Here is a 22429-nt window from a genome sequence, read left to right on the forward strand (position 1 = left end):
AAAGAAATGGGCCATAAATTAATAAGAAAGTATTGTTTACTAAAAACACATTTTATGTACTTTTTGAAGTTTTCTAATTTCTTTTGGAAAAAAGTCTTCTTTCTATTGACAAATGAAAGTGAAGAGGTACTTTTACTGTTCATTACATGGGAGATAAAATTATATTTATTTTCGTTTTCTCTATGCCTTTCTCTATACTTTCTATTCAATCAAAAATATTCTTTCCCCAAACTTCACGTCTAATTACTCATCCTTTATTATTTTCTTCAAATGCCTGTCCTCCAAGAAGCATTCTAAAGCCCTTCTCAGTTAATATTCCACTGATTTATTCACAGTAGATAAAAATTAAAAAAAAAAAAACAAAACCTTGAACACTCATCTATTCATCCATCCAATCAGCAGAGAGACTAGGCTTCCCTAGTTTCTCAATGGTCATTTGGAATTTAAGGCATTCATTTGAGACCAAGTCTGTTTTTTCAAAGGCACTGACAAAAAGAAAATGACAGACATCTGTTTTTTCTTTATATATTTTTCTCTTTTTGAAATAATAATTTGCTTTGGCCACAGTTCTCATGGAGCCTTTGTCTAATTAGACTATATTTCACATAATACCTTAAGCTAATGGCTAAATGAGCTGCCTTTACTGCACTAGAGTTGAGCTTTAGCATTTTTCCAATATCTGGTGAAAATATCCATTCACATAAACAGAAACTCCATAATAGCTACATGTGGAAGTTCTGAGGTAATGTCTCCTTTCTCAAAAAAGCTTCAATTTGGAATTTTCCAGAGTGACCCATGAAGCAGTCTGAAATTCTCCATTCCCATTGGGTCAGATGAACTTAGTGAGAGCAGACAGGGAAGATGTTGAATGACTGCCATGTTCCAGTCGGTGCAAGGTTTCTAGTCCCTGGATCACAAAAGGATTCCTAGTCACAGATGAAAAGGAAAATAACCAGTGCCCTAGAATTAGGAGGTGGGGAAGAAAAAAGTGGAACAGCATTTCTTGAATGTCTGCAAGGTGCCAGTTCTATACACGCGGCTTATAATATCACATTTCATTCTCAGAAGAACTAGGTGGTTTCTCATGGACTATTAATCCATTTTATTGGCGAGCTCTGGGATCAGGAAGGGCACTTATCCAGGGAGGGTTAACCTGCAGGATATAAGCAAGCCATAATGTGTCCTGTCCTGAAAACATGGCCATATCCCATCAGTGGTCTTCTCTTTGGAATTTGAAATAGGTAGCATGGAGGGGGTCAGACAGATAGCAGGCACAACTAACGTTTTGAAAATGTTGGGTAGAGAGACACCATGAAACAGAATCACGTTGGAGATATATTGGAGCAGAGAATAGGATGTGGGTCCAGAATTAATGAAAGAGTGAGATGTTATGAAAAAGTTGATGCCTTGAGATGATGAATATAAGCTTTGAGTGTAAGACTATAAGTTTTGAGATGGAATAGATGTAAAAGGATTGCAACACAGATATTTTACTGAAACAGTAAGACTGTCTCCATGGTAAACTGAGAATGTCCTGAGGTCAGTCGTGCCTTACTTTTGTTATAACCCTACAGCTAAATGCAGTTCATCTTTATCCAGTACAACTTATGTATTGTCAAAAATATTAGAAAGCACTTGCTTTCTAATCCCATTCTCTATTGGAACATCTTTTGCCTAACTTCGGTTGTTATCTAATTCTTGTATTCTTATGTAGTTCATTATGAGATTATGCCTCAAACCCACAGTTGTATTAGAAGATCTACAGTGATAGAGGTATCTCTGTTTGCCTTTTTTGACAAATTCCAATGTCTTCCTTAAATGTCAATATTAGCCAATCGACACAACAATACATTAAAAATATTGATTTGCAAGAGGGCCTTCTAATATTTATATTAGAACAGGATCTTTAGTAGACCACAAGACACTTTATCCATCTGGACCTAATTCTCTACCTCCACTGGCTCTTCCCTAAAGATGTTATCCATATATAGTATTTGGGGAATTTGCTCTTCCTTTTTCATCTCTGTTGTGATTTGTTTTCATCTTTTATGTTACATACATTTTTTTCTGGACACAGTCATGGGCAATTACATTCACTTCCATGTTCAGCACTAGTATTACAAAGAGTGAGTGAAGTTGTTCAGTCGTGTTCGATTCTCTTTGATCCCATGGACTGTAGCCTACCAGGCTTCTCCATCCATGGAATTTTCCAGGTAAGAATACTGGAGTGGGTTGCTATTTCCTTCTCCAGGGGATCTTCCCAACCCAGGGATTTAACCCAGGTCTCCCGCATTGCAGGCAGACACTTTACTGTCTGAACCACCTGGGAAGCCCTCAGTATTACAAAAAGACCTCTAAAAACATTGCGTCATTCCATGAAATAATAGGTCATTTGTCAGGCAGATGTAAACTGTTGGTTCTTAGGAATCAATTTTATCCAGGGGATCTTCCCAACCCAGGGATTGAACCCAGGTCATTGCTGCTGCTGCTGCTGCTAAGTTGCTTCAGTCATGTCCAACTCTGTGTGACCCCATAGACTGCAGCCCACCAGGCTCCCCCGTCCCTGGGATTCTCCAGGCAAGAACACTGGAGTGGGTTGCCATTTCCTTCAATGCATGAAAGTGAAAAGTGAAAGTGAAGGCACTTAGTCGTGTCTGCATTGCAGGCAGATTCTTTACCAGCTGAGCCATAAGGGAAGCCCCAAAATACTGGAGTGGGTAGGCTATCCCTTCTCTAGTGGATCTTCCTGACCCGGGAATCAAACCGGGGTCTCCTGCATTGCAGGCAAATTCTTTCCCAACTGAGCTATCAGGGAAGCCCTAAGAATTAGACTATAAAGAAACCTGAGTGCTAAAGAATTGATGCTTTTGAACTGTGGTGTTGAAGAAGACTCTTGAAAGTCCATTGGATTGCAAAGAGATCCAATCAGTCAATCCTAAAGGAAATTAGTGCTAATATTCATTGGAAGGAATGATACTAAGGCTGAAACTCCAATACTTTGGCCACCTGATGTGAAGAACTGACTCACTGGAAAAGACCCTGATGTTGGGAAAGATTGAAGCCAGAAGGAGAAGGGGAGGACAGAGGATGGCATCACTGACTCGATGGACATGAGTTTGAGGAAGCTCTGGGAATTGGTGATGGACAGGGAAGCCTGGCGTGCTCTGGTCCAGGGGGTTGCAAAGAGTCGGACATGACTGAGTGACTGAACTGAAGGAATCAATACCTACAACAGTGATTTTCAACATAATGGATGCTTTTATTATTTGACATGTATCGTCTAAAAGTGACTTACCTTTAGACAGTATCATGCTCTACTCTTTCAGTATCACAGTCCAACAGTATTCTTAGGACAAAATGATATGTTAGAAGAGCTGTGAGAAGCTCTCCCATGGCTGAGTCAATCGACAAGAAAATGGACATTTAGATTTTTGTAGTGTTCTGACCACAGTTTGGGAGTGTGAGGACTTTTCTGGTAGCCATGTCTTCTGTAAGTTCCTGAAGAACTTGGTTTTGCCTGTGCCGTGGAATGCCTCTTCTTGCTTCTGCTTGATCTCACTGTTTCCAGCTCATACAGTCACATGGCTCTTGGGCACATCCAGTAAAAAGCCAACCACAAAAACGAGCAGTTGCTGTTTATAAAATCCACACATTGTTATATAATCCAGATGACAACACAAGTGTGAAATGCTGTTAATATTCAGCTTTAACCACAGTTTTAGCACTTGTAGACAGCAAATGTGCTGCTGGGGTGTCCAGTTTTATGTTAGGAAAAGTCCTGGTAGAAATGGAAACTTTATGAGCTGGGTCTATTACACTGAAATTTTATTGTGTCTGTTACTTGCTGAGGTACAAAGGGGCAGTGAATTAGATGCATATGAAGAAGCAGAGTGAGTTTTCCACTAAGTCTTTGGTTGGTTCTGCCATCATTCAGTGCTCTGAGGTATGTAGCTATGTACTTTTTTGAGGCAGGGTTGTAGCTTCAAAATATGAAGCTGAATATATCTGGTATTGGGTCTTTTATAGAACTAAACTTTGTCTCTCCAGGAACATATCACCATACTTAGGAAAGCCATTTAAATATGGCAGGAAAAGCAACCAGAAGAAGGCATTAAACAGTAAAATAACTATAAATCCTTTGCTTTTGTTTGCTTCTGAAGTCTTATAATATAAATACTTGTATCTCTGTATTTATTCATAGCTTATATCTTTTTATCAGAGACAAATGTCTTTGAATCGCATATTCAAAAGCAGAGACATTATTTTGCCAACAAAGGTCCATCTAGTCAAGGCTATGGTTTTTCCAGTAGTCATGTTTGGATGTGAGAGTTGGACTGTGAAGAAAGCTGAGCACCGAAGAATTGATGCTTTTGAACTGTGGTGTTGGAGAAGACTCTTGAGAGTCCCTTGGACTGCAAGAAGATCCAATGAGTCCATTCTAAATGAGATCAGTCCTGGGTGTTCTTTGGAAGGAATGATGCTAAAGCTGAAACTCCAGTACTTTGGCCACCTCATGCAAAATGCTGACTCATTGGAAAAGACTCTGATGCTAGGAGGGATTGGGGGCAGGAGGAGAAGGGGACGACAGAGGATGAGATGGCTGGATGGCATCACCGACTCAATGGACGTGAGTTTGAGTGAACTCTGGGAGTTGGTGATGGATGGGCAGGCCTGGTGTGCTGCAGTTCATGGGGTTGCAAATAGTCGGACATGACTGAGCGACTGAACTGAACTGAACTGAATGGGACATTTGACTGATAGTGGATATCTCCTGTAACAAGAAACTGGAAGACAGTGCTGGTTGAATGGTTCCATTACACTGAGGTTCAATTATGATTTACTTGGCTTTTCTCAACTGGGCTCAGGTGGTTACTGTAGCTCCAGACATCATTTTCGTATTTAAGATGGTGGGAAGAAATGATTATGACTTTGTTTTTGAAATCATGAAAACAAGTCTTTTTTTTCAACCCCCCAGAAAGCTTCTTACATTTCACGAGCTAAAATTTGAACCACAGCTATATTGGTGGCAAGAAAAGTAAAGCATAAGATGAAAATGATTGGCTACTAATCAATAACAGTTAATCACTCAGGAATGAGTACATCATGATTCAGAACAAAATCTAGGTTATTTGGGCAAAAAGGTGTTCTGGGCACAGAGTAGACTTGGGACAGTGTTTGCCAAAATACCCTGCAGGTCCAGTTCAGGTCTTTTCCTCTAATCCCCCGATGGGGGATCGTTGGTTTCCCCCGATCTCTGCTTCTCCTTCTTGCTCTTGCTTATCTGACATGGCCAATCAATTTCTCAGTGAATCTGGAAGTGGAGTCTAAGCCATAAAGTTGATACTGAATTATTAATAAAAATTATGCATATTTAAGGATGAGAAAGGAAGGCAGTAAAATGAAGTGAACTTCGGAGCAGGGGCTTTGGAGGTAGGAAGAATAATTTTTGAGTCCTGGTATTGGAGACTCCATAAATATTTCCAACTTAAAAGACTCCTGGCTTCTTTAAATGTCAATCTTACCATGAAAGCAATAATAGTAATGCTCAACTCAAAAACTGGTATTGAGGAGTAAATGCATGTAAAACACTTGCATGTAAAGCACAGTGCCCAGCTTATGGTAAAGCACTCAATAAATGTTATCTATACTAGAACTGTCTTTGTTCAAGCCTTGAAGACTATTTTGATACCATGGTTTTATACAAATTGTAATATTTAGAGTTATATATGTTAGTTTAGAGCTCTAGTAAATACCTTGGATTATTGTGCTTCAGATAAATGTGTTAGGTTATTGACAACACACATCTTGGACATTGTTGAAGCCAAAGGACAGGTGTTGGAGATTCAGAAGTGAAATGGTTCATAAGTTTACCAGTTTAAAAAAGTACGTATAAATAGCACATACACACAGACAAACTGAGGAAAATTCTTCAAGAAATGGGAATACCAGACCACCTTAGCTCCCTCCTGGGAAACCTGTATGCAGGTCGAGAAGCAACAGTTAAAATCAGACATGGAACAACAAACTGGTTCAAAATTGGGAAAGGGGTACATCAAGGCTGTATATTGTCACCTGCTTATTTAACTTATATGTAGAGTACATAATGTAAAATTCTGAGCTGGATGAAGCACAAACTGAAATCAAGATTGCCAGAAGAAATATCAATAACCTCAGATATGCAGATGACACCATCCTTATGGCAGAAAGTGAAGAAGAACTAAACAGCCTCTTGATAAGGGTGAAAGGGGAGAGTGAAAAAGCTGGCTTAAAATTCAGCATTCAAAAAACCAAGATCATGGCATCTGGTCCTGTCACTTCATGGCAAATAGATGGGAAAACAATGGAAACAGAGACAGACTTAATTTTCTTGGGCTCCAAAATCACTGTGGACAGTGACTACGGCCGTGAAATTAAGACACTTGCTCTTTGGACGAAAAGTCATGACAAACCTAGATAGCATATTAAACAGCAGAGACATCACTTTTCCAACAAAGTTCTGTGTAGTCAAAGCTATGGTTTTCCCAGTAGTCTTGTATGGGTGTGAGAATCGGACCATGAAGAAGGCTGAACACTGAAGAATTGATGCTTTTTGAACTGTGGTGCTAGAGAAGACTCAAGAGTTCCTTGGACTGCAAAAGATCAAACCAGTCAGTCCTAAAGGAAATTAACCCTGACTATTCATTGGAAGGGCTGGTGCTGAAGTTGAAGCTCCAATACTTTGGCTATCTGATGTGAAGAGCCAACTCATTGGGAAAGACCTTGATGCTGGGAAAGATCAAAGGCAAAAGGAGAATGGGATGACAAAGGATGAGATGGTTGGATGACATCACCAACTCAATGGACATGAGTTTGAGCAAACTCTGGGAGATGGTGAAGGATAGGGAAGCATGGTCTGCTGAAGTCCATGGGGTCACTGAGACATGGGATCACAAAGAGTTGGACACGACTGGGTGACTGAAGAACAACGATAACATACAAGCATACATACCTAAGGTGGTTCATGTGGATGTCTATCATATTAGAGTGACTTGAGATAGAAAGATCAGTTCTGTTTAAAATCCAGTTTTACACCTAGAGTTTTATAAATAAATATAAAAATAAAAAAGATTAAAAACATAAAGATATAATTTAAAAAAGAACAATTTGGAATATATGGCTGATCAATTAAAAATGTTACATAATATTTTTTCTACTTTATTTTCTATTTGGACTGCAAATGTATAATCTCCATGTATATAAGTTTGGTGGTATAGAATTATAGAATAGTAACTAAAGAGGATAATAACAGATGTCAGAAGCCCTTCAAAAAGGGAATTAATATAAGATGATAAAAAGGATAAGTGGCCAATATTTATCAAGTGAATGTGCCATTTTCAAAAGTTCTTTCTATGAGTAAAGGTCTTTCCATATATTATTTCAAACAATGCTGATGTCAGCTGTATGAATTCTAGTATTCTCCTAATTCTGAGGTGAGAAAAACCACTATCAAGAAAGAATATATAACTTATCCAAGTTTCCATATCTCATAAATATTGTAACTAAAATGCAAACCTAAGTCTATTTCACCCTAATATTCAAGGTTTTATCATCAATGATATTTTTTTTCTGACAGAATTTAAATATTTTATTATATACTTATCTCTAAAATTGAGCTTCATTTTTTCACTATATACTTTAACTTGAAGACATTTGTAAAATTAGTACATTACAGAAATCCTGAAAGAAATTCCACTAGCTTATTTACAAAACTGAAGTTGGATGTAGAAAACTTACGGTTACCAGTGGATACAGGAGAGAGGAATACATTGGGAGATTGATACTGACATATACATACTAGTATACATAAAACAGTAGGAAATGGCAACCCGCTCCAGTATTCTTGCCTGGAGAATCCCATGGACAGAGAAGCCTGGTGAGCTATAGTCCACTCTCTTGCAAAGAGTCAGACATGACTGAAGTGACTTAGCATACATAAACCAGATAAGAAAAACTGCTGTATAGCACAGAGAACCCTACTCAATACTCTGTAATGGTCTGTATGACAAAAGAAAGAGTGGATATATGTATAACTCATTCACTTTGCTGTATACCTGAAACACAACATTGTAAGTCAACTACATCAATAAAAATTTTAAAAAGTATTAAAGGAAAGCCAGCACCATATAAATAACATACACTTAAATAAAAGAGATGAATTCTTAACATACAGAGTAATGTTTTTTATTCACTGATAAGCTAAAGGTCCATTTCAAGATGTTTCTTTCTTTTGTATGATTGATTTGTTTTATTAGCAAGCAAAGCCCCATAAAGGACGGCTTCATCTAGTCCTCAGACTCAGATTCACCTTCATCTTGACTAATCTGGAAGTAAGGAAGCTCATAGGTCTCCTTGTCAGATGCAACCACATAAAGCCAATCAAGAAGATTGTTCTTTTTAAGATGATTCTTGGTAAGATACTTCAAATACCATTTCTTAGAAATGACCACGATTTTATTCTTGAAACTTTTAGTGTGAACGACATTCCCAAGTTTTTCACTCTTTCCATTCACTTTAACCTTTTCCTGCAGAAACGGTTCAAAATTTCCAGAATCAAAAACATAGATGGATCTTCTACTGGATGAGTAAGATCCAAATTAAACCTCCAGGTTGACTTCTTAGGCTTCTTGTCTTTCTTCGGCGCCATCTTGAAGGCTTGCTTGCACGATCAGAGTGCCAATTATATTCCGATACACCTGTCATTGTTTACTAACTACTTCAAATGATAATATTTGTTCAATAAATAACTATATGTAAAATAAAACCTAATTAGAATTTCTCTAATGGAAGATGTTCCCTGTTGGTCCCTATTTTGCTAGTCACCATGGAATGATGTTGCTCTCATTTTTATAAGAAGGCAGACACAAATGAGCACTTCTTTAATGAGATCATTTGTTTTCTAGAGTGGACTTGATTCTGCTACTTACCTTTAATCTCCTCTATCTAAATTTCACAATATGAGTAATAGGTGTCCTTATTAACACCATAAAGAAATTAGGTTTAATAAAAGGAAACTCTGTCCCACACATTGATCAGTGCTTTCTCAGACTTTTGAATTTCTGAATGCTTCTATGTTCACAACACTTAAAATGTACTTGCATCCACCTTAAAGGAAAGGAGAAGACTAATTGTGATGGCAGCACACCCAGCATTTCAGTTTTTATCAACCATGCTTTCTAGAAGTTAAAACAACTTTGATTATCTGAAGGAAGAGTTAAGGAAAAAAATATTAAGAAATACATGATGCTGATAGGGAATTCATGTTTTGGCATTTACGATCCACGTAAACCAGGTTCTAGAGTCACACCTGGTGCTACCAAATAAACCAGCTCCCTCCTCTGTATATCCTTTTCAGTTTCCCATGAATACCTAAAATCCAGCATGTCCCAAACCAAACCCATCACCTTCCACCTCCTCCCCCATCCCACCCCACCCCCAAGTGAATGATCATCTTCTCCAGGGTACTCTGCTCATTGACTGGCATTTCTACCCAGCCTATTTCCCAAAACAGATATCTCACTTCATGTTCCCTCTCCTCCTACATCTAATCAAGTCTTGAAAAATCTAAAATCCATAATTTGCAAATCTCCATTTTTAACATCCACCTGGCACTGCCTGAATTCAGACCACCATCCTTTGTCAACTTCACTTGAATTGACATGATGGCGTATTGTCTCCAGTGCTGAGTGGTCCCTTTCAAGCTGTAAACTTGACTTCTGTAAACTCTAGCAAGGTGATTTTTCGTTTAAGCGAGACTGATAGTGTTGCTTATCTGCTTATCAATCTTCAGGGGTTATTCTTGACTTTGGGAAGAATTCCAAATTTCTTAGGAAGATCTCACTGTACCAATGGTCTCTGCTACCTTCTTCAACTCCATCCTGCACCCCACCACACTGCTGACATGTTTCAGCCAGGATGGATGCTGTGTGCTTCTTCCAGAGGACTCTGGCTTCCATCATTCTTGGTAATCTGCACATGGTACTCTTGCTTCCTGGAAACCTTTGCTTCCCTTTACATCCATTTGAGTGAGTAATTTTTCAGATTTCAGCTTAACAATTGCTTGCCCTTGGAAGCCTTTCCTGATTTCTAGGACTAGGCTTTCCCTTATCTGCTTCCCCTACTGTTTAGTGACCTCTTTGAAGATCTGTGGTTCTGTTACTAACATTACATCCTGAAGTCTGTCATAGAGCCCAGCATACAATAATTGTTCAATAAATGCTTATTAAAGTTATGGCATGTCTACTGGAAAAAGGAAACTGGGGGCATTTGCTGAATTGCTTCAGCAAATTACTTTGTCTCAATTATTCTGATATTTTGAGATGAAGCCTGAGAGAGTGAGCACATGTTCATACATGTTTAACTTGAGTGATTAGTATTATTACTGTCAATCTTTCCTTATCTGAGTTTGGATGAATAAACAAGTCTCACTCAGAGACCAGAGAACTTAGAATAACTTCTGACTTTGAGAAGTCAAACCACTTGTATTAGTCTTATATTGCTGTGTGACAAATTACCACAAAATCAGTGGACTTAACATAATACCCATTAATTAGCTCTTAGTTCTCTAGGTCAGAAGTCCAGCATGAACTGTCTGGGTTCTCTGCCCAGGGTACTTCAAGGTGGAAATTAAGATGTTGGCTGGATTGAATTTTCATCTTCAGGCTCTAGGAAAAAAATCTCTCTTTCAATCTCATTCTTGTTGGCAGAATTCAATTCTTAATAATTGTAGAACTCAGGTTCCTGTTTCCTTGATGGCTGTCAGCTCCCAGCTGCTAAAAGCCTTTTGCATTATTTGCCAGGTAGACCCTTCCATATTCAAGTCAGTAAAGTGATAGTGAAAGTCACTCAGTTGTGTCTGACTTTTGGGACCCTATGGACTGTAGCCTGCCAGGCTCCTCCCAGTCCATGGGATTGTCCAGACAAGAATACTGGAGTGGGTTGCCATTTTCCTTCTCCAGGGGGGATCTTTCCAACTTAGGGATTGAACCCAGGTGCCCTGCCTTGCAAGCTTGTAATGGTGTGGCCAATTATTTGCATGGTTGAATTGCTGACTTTCTTTTCTATTGCCAGCTGGAGAAAACTCTCTGCTTCTAAAGGGCTCATATGTTTAGGTCAGGCCCACCCTCATACTCTTTTCTTTTTTTTTTTATTATTGCAGTATAGTTGATTTACAACATTGCATTATTTTCTGGTGTAAAGCAAACTGAATCAGTTATACATATACATATATCCATTCTTTGTAAGATTCTTTTCCCATGTAGGTCATTACAGTATTGAGTAGAATTTCTTGTGCTGTATGGTAGGCCCTATTAGTTATCTATTTTTTTTAATTGGAGGCTAATTACTTTACAATATTGTGGTGGTTTTTGCCATACATTCACATGAATCAGCCATGGTGTAGTAGTATGTATATGTCAATTCCAGTCTCCGAATTTATTCCTCTCCCCCTTTCCCCATTAGCAACTGAAAGTTTATTTTTTCTTTGTCATAAAGTCAGTTGATATGGGATCTTAATTACCTCTGCAAAACCCTTTCACAGCAGTAGCTATATTAGTGTTTGAGTGACTAAATAAGAAGTATGAATATGCCAGGGTCCAAAAGTCTCCTGGGCCATTTCATAATTCTGCCTGCCACATCAGCAAATTGTATAAAAAATAAAAATGACTGAAAACCAAATAGAAAATCTACAACAGAATTTGGTGCTCATAGTTGGATTTAGGTGGAGGGAGTCATGTTCTAACGGTGATGTTTGATGTTATAGTATGAGAACCTTGTCCAATACAAACATCAGTCAATGTAAACTGGAGGCTGTGTTACTGATTTAGCTCCACATTTCATAGCTTTCTCCCTCTCTCTGACTGGCCCTGGATGCATGTTTTACCAAATTCTTTATCTTTTTCCACTTGTCATTATTATCCTTGCTAGCATCATTTTCATTGTTACAATTCATTGAATATTTATTCTGTATCAGTGTGCCATGCATCTTTTCAATTCCTTCAGCAGCTCTTACATAGTTATTACTGTGTTCATTTCATAAATTCACTTAAGACCATTCAGCACATAAGTGGCTGAAACTCTAGCTGTGCGACTCAAGTCCAGTATTTTATCTCAGTATCACGTCTGTGTCTTTCGAGATTGTGATAAAGTAGATTCATTCAGGATCATATGTTGGTAATATAAGGATCAGAATGCAGTACCTTGAAAATTCCAAGTTTCTCCTTAAGTCAAGTCAGTAGCTAAAGACACATCCCACCTGCCTTCTGAGCAAATGGCTCATATGGACAGATGACATATCCCACGTTTATTTCCTCTGTCATGATCTGTTAATTACAAACTAAGTGACCGAATCATCTTAATAAAACCGGCCTCTAAATACTGAACTGTAAACTTGCATGAGTCAGGATCATATGTCCTGTGAGGATTTTTTCTTTCTTTTTTAATTGAATTTCACTTTAACATTCCCAGTAAAGTGTAACAATAGGATGCTCTGTTTCAAGAGTTTAGTCAGACCCAGCTGCTATGAAAATAATATGTTTGAGAAAATTGACTTGACATTTGATGGCCTTATGATTCTTCTGACAGGATATAATCAACTCATTAGGGAGAAACAGAAGCCTGCCTTGTGTTGCTACGTAATTCTGGGCATGACTGCATTCCCTCCAAGTTGGGTGGCTGCGCTTTCAGGGAAAACTAGGGCTCCACTGCCTTGGGGCCAGCAGGCAAAGTGATTGAACTGATGTTCTTTTCCTCTGTCCACTGCCCTTGATCTGATGAGTGGGAAACTTTACTTTCTTAAGCCAACATTTTTTTTCTTCTTCTTCTTCTTTTCCTCTCCTGAAGTCTAAATTTATAACAAGGGCTGGGATTTAAAAGATTCTCTCAGCCTTCCTTCCACTCAGGAATCGCTGGGGCAGCTCTCTTGGGAAAGTGATTAGAAGCAGGAAGTGGCAATTAGGATGCTTGATTTCAGTTCCCAGGACTATCTGAGTTCTCTGTGGGCCTCTGACAGACTCATCTTGACTTCTCTGCTTACTCCTCTGCCATGAAACTCCAGCGTCCAACTCCCTGCTGCTTTGTCCATGTTTTTTCTCCAAATAGGCAGTTTGGAGGTAGGACAAGACAACCATCTTTAGAGTCTAAATCTCAACTCCCTAGCACCCAGGAAGAGATGAAATTTCTTTAGGCCACATTTTCCCATCTGTAAAGTGGGACCAAGAAGAACCACCTTGAAAAGCTATTGTGAGTGCCAGAGGAGATCACTTATAGGACTAGCAGGGTTCTAGGTGTGGGTCTTAAATTCTACACTAGGTTTGTTTTCCTGGAACTTTTAGCAACTTACATCTTTCTATTCAAGTGGTCAGTAAATATGTGCTTGACATTGTGTTAAAAAAGGCCTCAAAATAAAGTAATCATACTGAATATGAAATTGAATTATCGCAATGATGATGATTTATATGCATTTCAGGATTTTTAGCTTACAAAGCTATTATTATTAAGTCTATTCTCAGTTATATAGGATTCTGATTCACTGTATTATAGTATCACCAGAAGAGGAACTCTGTCTTTCATGTCCTAAGCATCTAGGGAAGTTCCTGGTACATAGAACGCATTCCTTGGAGACGTGCTAAATGAGTGAATTTAGTAATTAACTAAATGTCCTTCAAATATTTTTCAATCTCTATGCTTGACTTCCTCTTTTCTTTATACTGGGGATCAGCAAACTATAGCCTATGGACCAAATACTGCCTGCTGTCTGTTTTTGCAATAAAGTTGTATTTAAGCAGAACCATGCCCGTCCACTCTTGAGAAGGAAATGGCAACCCACTCCAGTATTCTTTCCTGGGAAATCTCATGAACAGAGGAGCCTGGTGGGCTACAGTACATGGGGTCGCAAAGACTCAGACACAACTTAGTGACTAAACAAACAGCAACAATGCCCATCCATTACATATTGTCTATGGCTGGTTTAGCACTACAACACAGAAGGAAACAGTTGTGACAGGGACTGTATAGACTGCAAAATATTTACTATTTTCTTTTTCCAGTTTTTGCTAGTAACCCCTACTGATTCTTCTTGAATTTGTTTATATGACTTCCTTTCTGGAATGCCTCCTTTGAAGTTTCCTAGTTTGGTTAGTCACTCCTGGTCATGCGTCTAGGTCTAGTCGCTTCTTGTACTTTTCCTGTTACAGCACTGATCAGCACTTTGCACATTAAGAAACCCACCTTCTTAGGGATTATTTGATTTGTCCCCAATAATACCAGTAAATAGAGAGAATGGATTTTCTCTGAGATATATCTGAATCCAAGGGTTACTTTCTTTCTACTACACCTTGTTCAGTTGCTGAGTTGACTTTTTGTGACCTCATAGACTACAGCACCCTAGGCTTCCCTGTCTTTCACCATCTTCTGGAGTTTACTCCAACTCATGTCCATTGACTCGGTGATCCCATTCAACCATCTCTTACTGTGTCTTCTCCTCTTTTCTTCAATCTTTCTGAGCATCAGGGTCTTTTCCAATGAGTCAGCTCTTTGTATCAGGTGGCCAAAGTATTGGAGCTTCAGCTTCAGCATCAGTCCTCCCAGTGACTATTCAGAACTGATTTGCTTTAGGATTAACTGGTTTGATCTCTATGCTGTCCAAGGGACTCTCAAGAGTCTTCTCTAACACCACAATTTGAAATCAACAGGTCTTTGGCTCTTGGCCTTCTTTATGATCCAACTCTCACATCTGTATATGACTACTGGAAAAACCGTAGCTTTGACTATATAGACTTTACTGCCAAAGTGAGGTCTCTGCTTTTTAATATGCTGTCCAGGTTTTCCATAGATTTTCTTCCAAGGAGCAAGTGTCTTTTAATTTCATGGCTGTGGTCAGTCTTTAGTGATTTTGGAGACCAAGAAAATAAAATCTGTTACTGCTTCCCCTCTTTCCTCTTCTATTTGCCATGAAGTGATGGGACTGGATGCCATTATCTTAGTTTTTTGAATGTTGAGTTTCAAGCCAGCTTTTTCACTCTTCTCTTTTACCCCCATCAAGAGTCTCTTTAGTTCCTCTTCACTTTCTTCCATTAAAGTGGTATCATCTGCAGTTCTGAGGTTGTTGATATTTCTCCCGGCAATCTTGATTCCAGCTTGTGATTCATCCAGCCAGCATTTCACATGCTGTACTCTGCTGCTGCTGCTGCTAAGTTGCTTCAGTCATGTCTGACCCTGTGTGACCCCATAGATGGCAGCCCACCAGGCTCCCCCATCCTTGGGATTCTCCAGGCAAGAACACTGGAGTGGGTTGCCATTTCCTTCTCCAATGCATAAAAGTGAAAGTGAAGTCATGTCTGACTCTTCACGACCCTGTGGACTGCAGCCCACCAGGTTCCTCCATCTATGGGATTTTCCAGGCAAGAGTCCTGGAGTGGGGTGCTATTGCCTTCTCTGTGATGTACTCTACATATACGTAAAATAAGCAGGGTGACAATATACAGCCCTGTTGTACTCCTTTCCCAATTTTGGACCAGTCAGTTGTTCCATGTCCAGTTCAAACTGTTGCTTCTTGATTCACATATGTTTACATATATCCCCTCATTTTTAGATTTCTTTCCCATTTATGTCACCCCAGAGCATTGAGTAGAGTTCCCTGTGCTATAGATTAAATAGATAACTAACAAGTAGGTTTTTGTTATCAATCTTATACATAGTATCAATAGGGTATATGTGTGAATCCCAGTCTCCCAATTCATTCTTCCCCTCTCTCCCTTGCAAACCTAGTGTCCATACTTTTGTTCTCTCTGTCTGTGTCTCTCTTTCTGCTTTGCAGATAAGATCATATATACCATTTTTCTAGATATCACATATATGCATTAAGATACAATATCTGTTTTTCTGATCACTCTGTATGGCGGTCTCTAGGTCCATCCACATATCTACAAGTGGCACAGTTTTGTTCTTTTTTATGGCTCAGTAATATTCTGTTGCATACATGTACCGCCTATTCTTTATCCATCAGTCTGTTGATAAACATTTAGGTTGCGTCCATGTCCTGTCTATTGTAAACAGTGCTGTAATATTGGGGTGAATGGGTCTTTTTAAATTAGGATTTTCTCTGAGTATATGCCCATCTTTGATTGATCCTTTTTCATCACCCACTTCCCACAATATACTATGAATTCAATTACCTAAGTATTCATAGAATATGGATACATTATTAGAAAGTGGAATATTTGATTCCACAGTTGCTCACTGAACACCTGGTATGTAGTAGGCTCTGTGGCACTTCTCTCCATGACATGTGACACTGTCTTCATTTATGCTCTCATTACATTTTATCTGGATTAAGAGTATTATTTTGTGACTGACTGAAGCTAAAGGGCTTAGACTAGATAAGTAAGGATTAGTTGACAAGTAAACCAATTAGACTAGATCAGACTGTTCATTCTTTTATGGTAAGGTGACATCTTTGATTTATTATTAGAACCACATTTGATTCTTATCCATTTATATGGGATCCATGCTGAGGAAAAAATATCATATAGATGATGAGTTAGAAAGTTAAGAGCCAGTTGCCTTACAGTGATTGGAATGAGACAGTTACTCAAGTATTTTCTACTAGTTACAAGCACCAAAACAGCCAAATGAATTGGTATAGATTTCCATCTATACAGTCCTAAAACATCCATTATATTGATTGTAGTAGATCAATACTGGGGTCCTTCTTTCCTATCAGCCGTGAAGGAAATATTCATATTTGTTCTCTCCTGGCCTACATTGTTGTCTAAAAATAGGGTAAGTGCTTAGGGACCTAATGTCAAAAGTAATAAAAGTGACTAGAAATAACCCACTTTTGAGTATGATATAGTAATAGGTTGCCTCATTGTGAGTAACCAGACCCATTACCATATTTTGGTGGTGAGTGCATGACCAGGAGCAAGTCACTTAAGCTCTTTGAGTCTCAGTTGTTGCTGTTTTTTAAATTGATCTATAGTTGCTTCACAGTGTTGTGTTAGTTTCTGTTGTACAGCAAAGCAAATCAGCCGCAAGCACACACACATCCCTTCTTCCTTGGATTTCCTTCTCATTTAGGTCACTACACAGCATTGAGTAGATTTCCCAGTGCTACACAGTAGATTCTTATTCAGTTCAGTTCAGTAGCTCAGTCGTGTCCTACTCTTTGCAACCCCAGGGACTACAGCACGCCAGGCTTCCCTGTCCATCACCAGCTCCCAGAGCTTACTCAAACTCATGTCCATTGAGTTGGTGATGCCACCCAACCATCTCATCCTCTGTCATCCCCTTCTCCTCCCACCTTCAGACTTGCTCAGCATCATGGTCTTTTCAAATGAGTCAGTTTTTTTGCATCAGGTGGCCAAAGTATTGGAGTTTCAGCTTCAGCATCAATCCATCCAATGAATATTCAGGACTGATTTCCTTTAGGACGGGCTGGTTGGATCTCCTTGAAGTCTAAGAGATTCTCAAGAGTCTTCTCCAACACCACAGTACAAAAGCATCAATTCTTCAGTGCCCAGCTTTCTTTATGGTCCAGTTCTCACATCCATACATGACTACTTAAAAAACCATAGCTTTAACTAGATGGACCTTTGTTGACAAAATAATGTCTCTGCTTTTTAACATGTTGTCTAGGTTTGTCATAAGATCCTCTTTAGTGATCTATTTTATACATAGTAGTGTGTGCATGTCAATCCCAATCTCCCAATCCATCCTGGCCCCCTTTCCTGCTTTAGTATCAATGCATTTGTTTTTTACATTGGTGTCTCCTTTTCTGTTTTGTAAATAAGGTAATCTATTGAACCTCAGTTCTGCCCTTTGTAAGCTGAGGCTAACTGCCTGACATCTTTACAGTATAATTCCTAGTAGCATATAAAATATATGTGAAAACATTTAAAGATTGTAAGCACTTTACATGAAAAGTTGATTATGTTTTTTCTGAGGGTTCTATTTAAGTGTGTAAGTTCAAGCCTCTGGTTACTTAACCTCTAAAATGATGTTTCCCCACTTTGCTTAGTGGGAATAATAGTACTCCAGAAATCTGCAATGAGGAATATATGTGATGCTCAATAATTGTTAATCCCTCAATATTCTCTCCTTGTAAGATGTATCCTTGTGAATGTGACTGATCAAAATATCAAATGCTAGTTTTAGTACTGCTTCTATTATATTAGCCCAGGTAATCTAAATTCAAATTTAAGCAAAGCAAGCATTATTAGAAGGAATTGTAATTCTGGTTTTTTTATTGGCTTGTCAAGGTGTATCTAACTGAAGATGTCCTTAATGACTATTTTCCATTTGATGTTAGAGTTGAGAGGTAGAAAAAATAATTAAGATGTAGAAAGTGAGCTGTCAGCTTTATTATTGATAGATCTACTGGCTTTGGCATATGAGCAAATAACTTTGATATTCCACACATGAAATGGAATTATTCAGTTGTAGATATAAGCAGACAATTTAAAGACTGTCCCACGTATAGGAAACTCCTCAAGTAAATTTAGGGCACAGAGGGTGATACAAGATATGTTTTTCCTTGTGGGCAGATGGGTTCCAATAAAAGAGAGATAAGATCAAGAGTCTGAAATACATATAACCAATCATTTATCTCAAAATTGAATCTAGATTCAATACCTTACAGTAAAATATTCAATACCTTACAGTAAAAATCCCATCATATGTTTTTGTAGAAATTGATAAGATGGTTTTAAAATATACAGAGAACACTGAAGGACTTAAAATCGCCCAGAAAACTTTGGATCAGAATAAAGTTCCATGTTTTGCCACCATATATATGTATATATGCTGCTAAGTCACTTCAGTCATGTATGACTTTGTGTGACCCCATAGACAGCAGCCCACCAGGCTCCCCCATCCCTGGGATTCTCCAGGCAAGAATACTGGAGTGGGTTGCCATTTCCTTCTCCAATGCATGAAAGTGAAAAGTGAAAGTAAAGTCGCTCAGTCGTGTCTGACTCTTTGTGACCCCATGGACTGCAGCCTACCAGGGTCCTCCGCCCATGGGATTTTCCAGGCAAGAGTACTGGAGTGGGGGTGCCATTGCCTTCTCCGATATATATATATAGTGGCATATTTATATGGCATATATATGGTGGCACCGTATATATGGTGTGTATATATATGTAAAATATATATACACACCATCCAAGAAAATGATCTTATGCATATCCCATTGCTTAATGTTGACAAAGAACAACAATCCAGAGTGGCATGTTAATGCACTGGAAGACAACCACAGTGCATGTCCTTGGCACACTGAATCTTGAAAACTTTAATTAAGAAGCAACACAATAGAAGAAGGAACTTCAGAAAGGGGATAATAATCCCTCAGTTGTAATATGGGGCTTTATAGTCTTCTTCTTAAAGAGGCCGTAAAGATGTTGTTTAGTCACCCAATCATATTTGACTCTCTTTGCAACCCCATGGACTGCAGCATACCAGTCTCCTCTATCCATGAAATTTCCCAGGGAAGAATACTGGAGTGGGTTGCTATCTCCTTCTCCAGGGGATCTTCCTGACCCAGGGCTCAGTCCTGCAGCTCCTGTCGCATCTCCTGAATGGCAGGCAGATTCATTATTGCTAAACCATGGGGGAAGCACAGTGTGAGGATGATGAGCCTGCATTATATCCCCAGTTGAGAAATCAGGAATCAGGATCTCAGAGAGGTTTGCTCAAAGTCACAGAATTAGTGAGCGGATAGACATCATATGTTCAAAATGGTATTTTTGGGGTTTTCTCATTTTCTCTCTGCAGTAAATTGTGTGCAAAGGCATGCCTCTCCATCGTGGCAGGATTACTCGTGTTCGTTACAGTTAACTACTTAAATGAAAAAAATAACTCAGCATTTTCTTGTCTAGTTTCTTGGACTAAGACATACTACCTCACGTTTTATTTCCTTACAGATGGTGGGCATTCAAATGTTGCAAGTGACTGTCTAAATATATGAATATCATGAGGACAGTCAACACAGTTGGAATGTTCCATGACACAGACCCTGTAACCACTCTCCATCAGGAATGTTCCACATTTACAATCTTACTGTCCTTTATTTCTGAGCATGTGTCGTTTAAAAATAGATGCTCATTAAGTCTGTGAAGACTCGCCCTTCAAGTATTAAGGTCCCAGATATTCTTGGCACATATTGTTTTGGTGATGTACACAAGAGAGATGCGTGTTCCAGGCAGGGCAGCCAGTGGACTGTCCTGGAAGGCTGGTTGCCCCCAGTGAGTGATCTGAGAGAAGGGGATTGTGTCAGGAGCCTGCAGATAGGATTTATGATCCCAGGGAAATTGCGGTGCCTGCTGAAAGCCTTCAGAAGAGGAGCCAGTGCATAGAGAGGTCGTTTTCACTTTTCATGCTCACTTGAGCCTGGTAAATTTGGAGACGCATGTTGCTAACTCTATTTTAAAGACAAGGAAACTGAACACCAGTGATATTACAGAGCTTGACCAGTCTCACAGAGATATCAGTGGCAGAGTTGGCATTTGAACCCCTGTCTGCCTGAAGCTGAAAACAATGTCATCTGTGGCTCCAACCTATGGCCTCCCCACTGTTGAAAGCTGTGACCTCAGCAGTGTCCTGGGTATCAGTGCTCTGAACAGCGTCATCAGTGTGAAGTGAAAAAAACAAGCAAACAACTGGATCAGTATCCAGGCATCTTTCATCTTGGTGTCTCAGGCAACATGTCTTCAAAGAAAACAGCCTTGAGAAGGAAGGAACAGACGAGGCCCTGTCTCTGCTGCTAACTGTTTGTGATCTTGGGAAAGATCACTCCATGTCTCTGAGCTTTGATCATTTCATCTTCCGACATAGATCTCTTGACGTCATAGGGCTATTGTGAGTACTAAATAGAGTCTCAGATGTGGAGGGATGGTAAAAACGTGGGATATGCTTGATTCATTCAGGACCATGACTCACAATAACTCAGAAAAATCTGGGGGGTGGTGACGATCATTTCTCTAATCCCCACTCTGTGCTTTGTTCCCACTCTGTGATCACACTTCCTGCCCCATGGCTACCACATGACTAGTGCTTTTAACCATACCCCCAGTTGATACATTGGAGTACAGGTAATCCAACTTCCAGTGTCAGAAGCTGACATTAATTCTAGGACGTTAATAATTGGCAACCCAACCTCACCAGTGCTTGTGCATTGAATTCTTCTAAAACAGGAATTAATAATCTGAAGTCCCATTCATTCACAGGCTTCAGGGAGCCAATAAAGCATCTAAAATTACATGAACAATTGTATATGTCCATACGTGACTTTTTCTGGGTAGTGGCTTGAGTTTCTGTCAGATACGTTAAAGTCCCAGTGAACCCAAATAGTTAAACATTTGTTCTAGCATATATAGTTTCATGACCATGCGACAGTCACCTAAGTTAGAGTCTCCACCACCTTCAGCCATTGCTGCTCTGTCATAAGCAGTATCCAGTGTATCACTGAGTCCTACCTTGTGAATTCTCCAAAAGTGTAATTTTTTTCTAAACTTACTTTAATCATTGAGACTTTCATCATCTGTCATCAGGAGTACTGAAATATTTGAAATGGTCTTCCTGCCTCTACTCTTGGTACCTCTGAGCAATCTTCTGCAGTCTTGTCACTTGGACCTTCCCAAAACACACATATAACCTGCTGCTGCTGCTGTTAAGTCACATCAATTGTGTCTAACTCTGTGCGACCCCATATACTGCAGCCCACCAGGCTCTCCCATCCCTGGGGTTTTCCAGGCGAGAATACTGGAGTGGGTTGCCATGTTCTTCAATGCATGAAAGTGAAAAGTGAAAGTGAAGCCACTCAGTCGTGTCCAACTCTTAGCGACCCCATGGACTGTAGCCTACCAGGCTCCTCCATCCATGGGATTCTCCAGGCAAGAATGCTGGAGTGGGTGCCATTGCCTTCTCCGAAACTGATGCTATTCTGCTTCTACTGGCTTCCTAACATCCGCAAGCTGAACTTCTTTATACTTCATGGCCTTCAAGACCCCTGATTGCCTGGTTCTAGTTTAGCATTTAAGTTGCGTGTGTGTGTGTTCAGTTGTGTCCAACTCTTTGTGACCCCATGGACGGTTGCAGAGAGACCCTGCCAGACTCTTCTGTCCATGGAATTTTTCAGGCGAGAATACTAGAGGGGGATGCCACTTCCTCCTCCAGGGGATCTTCCTGACCTAGGGATAGAGTCAGTGTCTCTTGCATCTCCTGAACTGGCATGAGGATTCTTTACCAGGATATATCTCCCAATTACCTTTTACGAACTCTATGAACTCTATAACAGGTGATCCCACACTGTTATGTAGGATTGGCAAGAAAGTTCATTAGGGTTTCCCTATAACATCTTATGGAAAAAGCTGAATGAGCTTTTTGGCCAATCCCAATA

General features: G+C 39.4%; 1 long non-coding RNA gene and 1 pseudogene across 1 annotated transcript in view; one reads left to right on the forward strand and one right to left on the reverse strand.

Moving 5' to 3' along the window:
- LOC138446181 (uncharacterized) overlaps positions 1-22429 on the forward strand; it is a 295633-nt gene that overhangs the window by 229209 nt on the left and 43995 nt on the right. The gene's annotated exons all lie outside the window — the stretch shown is intronic.
- LOC138446063 (ribosomal protein eL22-like) lies at positions 8322-8690 on the reverse strand (annotated as a pseudogene).

The sequence above is a fragment of the Ovis canadensis genome, chromosome 9 (genome assembly GCF_042477335.2).
Source record: "Ovis canadensis isolate MfBH-ARS-UI-01 breed Bighorn chromosome 9, ARS-UI_OviCan_v2, whole genome shotgun sequence".
Classification (NCBI taxonomy): domain Eukaryota; kingdom Metazoa; phylum Chordata; class Mammalia; order Artiodactyla; family Bovidae; genus Ovis; species Ovis canadensis.